This window comes from Polyodon spathula, chromosome 8 (assembly GCF_017654505.1).
Source record: "Polyodon spathula isolate WHYD16114869_AA chromosome 8, ASM1765450v1, whole genome shotgun sequence".
Lineage (NCBI taxonomy): Eukaryota > Metazoa > Chordata > Actinopteri > Acipenseriformes > Polyodontidae > Polyodon > Polyodon spathula.
The window spans coordinates 22,206,143-22,213,182 of NC_054541.1; positions in this window are offsets into that span (position 1 = coordinate 22,206,143).

Below are 7,040 nucleotides of genomic sequence, written 5' to 3' on the forward strand. Positions count from 1 at the left end.
AAGGTTTTGATCCTGAGACCTTGGAATTTGAAATCAGCGACTTCACTCCTTGAAGTCTACACAGTTAGCTGAAAGGTAAACCCTAACCTTGATTACATTATTCATTCCCAAGTGACCTAACACAGGATTTTCTATGTTCATACCTTACTATTATTGACCCTGTGTCTTTCCATATTAGCACTATAACTGTTCATGAGGAATTCATGTTGGGTTTGGAATTCAGTGTGAATAAGTATGGAGTCAGTAATTCATGTCTACTGCATATGAATGCAGTTGGTATTACTAAGTAGTTACTAAGCAATAACAGTGTTAATAATGTTACTAAAAATCATGATCAACAATAGTTTTAACACACAAGGCATGTTGGGCAGCTGCAATATGAACTACTGTATAGTTAATTATTTCATGTATGTAAAATGTTTTGTGATTTTTTTAAAATCTGGTATACATCTTCTCTACAATAATGGATGAGGGAAAAGGCAATTTATAGCGAGCAGTGCAGTGGCTCTGTACTCAGTTTGGTTGCTTTAAATTGGGATATGCAACAGCCATACGTCTTGCTTTTGGAAGAAAGCAGATTCTTACTACAATAACACTATGTAACACAATTTTTGTTCCTGGGTAGTAAGTGTTATTTCCTAATTGTTTATGCCTCAAAAGTATAGAAAATGGCTATTATTCCCCACAAACTTTGCTTTTGTGACCAGGACAGTGATATTTCAAAATATCGCTATTTCCAATGGGAAAACAGAAAACTTTGTTCACAGAAAATCAGAAAAAAACAACATATGAATCCAAATTAACATGTATTTATACTAAAGTAATACAAAAATGACTACAAAAGATTTAAGTGAGTAGTTTTTCGAGATTTACGATTATACTGTAAATTTACAGTATAATCGTAAATCTCAAAAAACTACTCACTTCTAAATCTTTTGTAGTCATTTTTGTATTACTTTAGTATAAATACATGTTAATTTGGATTCATATGTTGTTTTTTTCTGTATTTATATAGTCAAGTCTGTATTTATGTTGCTATGATGGAACACAGTGGTGACAAGAGATCTTTACCAGTAGGCTATCTGCTGTCAACTATCCTCTGTGGAAACAACAACCCACAAGGCATGATTTTTGAGGAAGGGACCAAAGGAGAAATAAGAGCTCGCTCCTCCCCCAAGAGACTTGAACTAAAAGCCATTGATTTTCTACATTTAAACCATGTAAAAATCAATCCTGCAATGTTTCTAATTGCAAAATCTGTGAAATCTGCATTCAAAAGGTTTGATTAAATACAGGGGATGTCCTGGGATTGCAAAGCAACTTTTCAATGACAGCTTCATTAAAGTGTCTTTCACAAAGTTGATGTCTCATCCTCCCTGGCTTGGAAGCTCTGGCATCCAAATCCAGCCTGGCAGGCATTCCATGGCTTTATGATTCAGCTGTGAATTTATTCAAGCTAAATATCACATTTGTAGTTTTGTTTTCACAAGTATGGTTTGTGATACACAGCTACAAGGCGCATAATTCTAAGGAAACTTTTTTTTTTCTTTGTTTTACTGAACCAGTTTAAAGACATTTCACTTTATCAACTTAAGCAGCTGTCTGAGCTGTCAAAACCTCAAAAGCCAATTCTGGCATATTTGAAACAGATCTGTCAGTGAAGCTGAAAGAAACAGTCCCAACTTTTAGTTGTTTTTTGTGTAAAATTGGATGCATCTAGGACAGGCTTTTTAATCAAATTGGCATGTTTAACAGTATATATTTTAGATGTTTTGAAAGAATGTGTATGACATCATCCCAAGGGATACTGATTTTTGTAGAAACAATATATAAATAAAGGAACATAAAAGCTTAGAAAGATGGTTATGGGATTTCAAAGAATTGGATGAATTGAGTTAGCCAAACTGAAATATCTGAGATGAAAAGAGGGATTAAAGTTTGGGTTTATGCATTGCACATTAAACTGTTTTATCTTGAAAATATTCTAAACATTTCTAAAATATGCATGAATACCAAGAATGAGAAAAAATGTTCTATGGATTGCTAAAAAGCTTTTAAGCATCTAAAGGGCTGGTCATCTTCTAAGAAACTGTGACCAAATTAATTTCCTTGCAAGTGCCAATGCCATTATTGGGTGATCATGAATTTGCTTAAAGTTATGTGATTTGTGTATTAAAAAAACAACAATGTGCTAAGAGCTTTGTGGTGTAGAGGGATAACTCATTAACCCATTTTACAGTAGCTTTCACATCTTGAGGCCTGGGTTTTAATCTGGTAAATTGGAAACCATAAAACCTCCACAGTATGCACAATTGACATCTCTGCATTAACCGTTGTGAACAAATATCCCCATCCTACACATGCACAGTAAGTGTGTCTATATTTTGTGTTTGTGTGGTATTGGATGTAAATATTGTACTGTATATATTGGTGTTTAAAGCAGGGGATTTATATTACATCTCTGCATTGTTGTCTGGGTCTCCTCCAACAGTCAGACAAGCCAGCTATGTGTAATTGGTTAGTCTGACCTGGTTAGAGGGGAACATAAAAAATATATGCTAATGTGGTCAAGCTAAATTGGTTAACTAATTGCCAATTTTAGCTTGACCACATAAACGAGGATCTGTGATTAGCATGCAATAGCAGCTGGTTGCGCACTTGGTGTTTTATAAGGTGCATTTATACACACAACTCAGGCCTGAACTGGTTTAGGGTCGATCGAATTAAAAGATTCTTATCAAAACACAGAGACTGAAGTGTTTAAATCAACAAGAAGCCTGTGATTTGTGTCACTTGTGCGTTTCTACTTCGATGTGGTCATTCCATGCTTTTTAATATTTTATTTTTTTAAATTGAGCAAAGCATTTAAAACTTCCATATTGGTACTGTTTATTTGTCAGATTCCTATATGTAAATAACACCTGTGACTTTAAAAGTCCTCTTCCAAAATGTCTTCTTCAGTGGTATGAAGAAACAGGTCACTTTTGTAAGTAAATGTAAAGAACAACTCCTGTTTTATACCCCTCCCCCAGAACTCAAGTTTATTCACAATATACCAACAATGCATCACAGTACTATTGATGACACAATTTAAAAAATAAAGCCTCTCATAAGATTTCTGAGGTGAATATAGTCCTTTGTTTAAAAGTAAAGAGCTTCCTTTTCTGAAGTTAGTGCCTTATACATACAGTGCTCCCTCGCTAGAAGGCTCTCGGTTATAACGCACCTCAGATATAACACTCCTACAGCATGTCCCCCAATTCCCTATACTAGTGATTCATGCAATATTTCTACAGTAAATACAGTACCGGTGTTGTTCAAACTGTAAACAACTTCTCAGTCTAACTTCCGTTTCTCTCTCCTTTTTGATACAGTATCTGAACTGAAGAAAAGCTGTGCTTTTCCACTCTCCCCCGTTTCTAACACTCTTCGGGTATATCGCTCATATTGTGTGTTCCCTGAGACCTGTGTTATAGTGAGGGAGCACTGTATTCGCATCACGGCACTTATGTTCATACAGATTAAAAAATATAGCCTATACATTTAAATTGATTACACTTCCACAAGCTTGCATCTTTATTTTTCAAATTGTATAATTGACAGTCCTGTGAAGCATATACACAAGCGCTATGTTCAGGTCGATAAGCATGTTACTAATAACACTAGAACGACCAAGGCAGTCATTTTAACCATTTTTGGAATCTAAATTTAAATCGTGGTGCGTGTGTTTAACATATGGAGCCAGGACCGAGTGTGTGAAGAGGGCGCAGAAGATCCCGTGGGAGAAGACGCAATCCTGTGGCACTCCCTGCAAGGATGCAAGCCACTCCACCTGCATCAGCCCCTGCACCTGATCCAGCCGCTACTTCATCTGAGGCAGTCACTTCTCCAGTGGTACAGCCAGCACCACCTGGCACTAGAGAGGCTGGTAATGATGGCACTGTTTGGAACACTATAAATATAGATGTTGAAGCTGCAGGTTGAAATGGTCGGCATAATATTTTGAGGGAAGTTCCAGGGCCCACGGCATATGCAAAGCACAACACTGATGAGGGTGCATTGAGTGCTTTTTGTCTATTGATTGACATGCATACACTTCACCACATACAACATTGCACTGAAGCAGAAGCCCACTGACAACTACAAGATGATTCCTGGTCAATGCCCTTGGAGGAATTAGATGCTTTCATTGCACTACTATATGCCTGTGGAGCATTTGGTGCCAGAAGCCTGGGTTACTGTTGATAGCTGTAAGTCTGCAGTGAGTGCACTATATATTTAGAAAAGCACAGGATCTGTATGATTCATGCCAGCACTCAGACTTTGTAAACCATTGTAAATGAAGCTCATTCTGTTCAAATGTTTATTCATGCCATTTTGATTATAGTATGTCTGTGTATAAATGCATAGCTTTGGCTGCGTACTGTAGATGTGCTTTGTTATGTAGGCAACATAAACCCATTTATTTAAAAAAAATTAAAAAAATAAAGATATTTACATCATTTCAGTTGTACAGGTTTGTATGTTCATATATATATATATATATATATATATATATATATATATATATATATATATATATATATATATATATATATATATATATATATGCACAAATATTTATTTTCAAATATCCAGTTATTTAAAGAATGGTATTGAAGTCTATGGATTAAATCAAGTTTAATATTCATTAAGCTGCTTAAAACTGCTGTTTCGGTGTCTTTAAAATACAAGGTCACCTTTTTAAATGGGCAGCAGTATCATAAATCATATTGAAAAATTTTGAAAACTATAGTTTGTTCAATATTAAAAAAAAAATAAAAAAAAATAATAATTAAAAAAAAAAACTACAGTATGCTTCAGACCACCAGATGTCAGCATAGACGCACCTAAAATCTGTTTGACGTTCTGGTTTACCACACCAGACTCAAAAATTGTCTTGATTGGTGTTACATTGACTAAAGTTCATACTGTGTTCATTAAAGGTTGCTTTTCCAATCACATGCACTTTTATGCTCATATATTGTAAGTATAGACATGTATTTCTCATTGTCAGCACTGTGGAAAAATACAAAAGATTATATTATTAGTGTTAAACATTTATGCCTAAACAAGAATGACAAGATTTTTAGGAACATTCACTCTCAAGCTTTCTCTTTTGTGAGATTTGGTTATAGCCCAGGGGAAACCTCACCCTCAGTAGTTTTACTGGCAGATGCTTAGGGTTTACACAGCACTGGAAACGAATTTACACAGAACTGGAAACTGATTTTAAAGCCTTCAGCACTGTCAGTGATATAAGGCTGAAAACCTTTAAAAACTATGCCTTTATAACTTACCACAGTAAAAGGGGGTAAAGTTGTTTAAAGATAGAATACTCTAACATCCAGTATGTATGTATGTACTATTTGAATCTTGCATGTGATATAACACCTTGGTTTAGTGGAGTTCCTGGAGGGACATCAGACATTATTTTTGCTGATAGATTCATAGACAAATCTACTAAACTTCTCAAGTCTTATCAAACTTATATATAATTCAAGAACACATAAAAGAGTTGGTGAAGAATAAAAATTAACAACTGTATTCAGTAACATGTATTTCTATAAAAAAATAAGTCCAGAATACAGGCTGCTATTTGCTTTTTAGTCCATCTCACAACTACAGTGGTACATCAAATACTGTCCTTTAACTTCCAATATAACCACCCAAAACATATAAAGTATGGCCTTTGGAGGAAGTTCCAGTGTTCCCCTTATAAAAGTTTACCTATGCTTAACTGTACCTTTCAGGACTTTACATGCTTACCTACTGTATGCTTTACCATGCTTTCACTGTACTTTATTACACTTTGCTATGCTTTTACTATGGAAAACTTTTATACAAGCCAACAGTCCAAGGCATATATTATTTAAATAATCAATGACATTGAGGACATTGTAATCAATGTTTATGAGCTGAATTTATTAAAAACACAAGGACACCCACTCCCAATGTTTCTTTTCAAATTCACATTCCTTTGGTGGAGTTTTGTTAACGATTCCAAAAGCCAGGGAAGCAGACTCTTCTGATAACAAAAATATCCAAGACTATAAAATGTTTTGTTTACCAGCAGCATTTTTTTGAGGGTGTGTGTCATGGTAGGCAAATTTTCAAAAGGAAAAGATCTGAAATAATTGTGCCATAATGAAAGATTAAGTTTAGACCTTGAAGGGACCCCCTACAGTTCATACTGAATCCAGCAGATTGTAAAAGTTGGTAAGGGGTTCTTTGATTCATTGCATCGTCGAGAGATGTTTTTTGATTGAATTTATACCTATTGTACCAGTATTGCAAAGCATTTCAACAGAACATATAAAATGTAATTGCTATCTGACACAATCTGTTATTTATTTATTTTTTGAACAACATTTTAAACATGAACATAAGGTAAGACTATAACTAATTTTTAAAAAGAAATCAGCCAAACTGTTTGCCGATTTGACTTATAGTTTTATCTTACCATACAACATGGATTTATTAAGAATGATTATTAATGACAAGTTTTAAATGTTTAACTAATGGTAGCAGTTTGTACTAGTTGCATTTAAAGTGACAGACTGGAAAAAGGGTCATTTCCATATATTCTTTTTTTACTCTTACACACTTACTCTGTCCTTGGCTATTCATTTAATTGTGTCAGGGTTACTCTTTCTGTGACATTAATTGTATGGTAATTGCAATAATTACCTAAGCAATTATAAAGCAACTACTTTAAACCATGCAAGTAAATTGTCATTAGTGCCTGTAAAGCCACCTGCATGCAATATTCCTTTCACCTGTATACCTGTAAATAGAGCGCAGAAACATTAAAGTGAATTGTGATTGCTCACTGTGATTTTCTTGACGTTTTGTTTTCACCGGCCATAAATTACAGCTAATTATCAGTGTAGACTATTTTTTAAACAACGAGATTGCACTTGGAATTTTAAATGCTAATAAACTACATCTTAAGAAACACAAAAAAAACCAAGAAACCCATCTGAGAGATTTAATAAAAG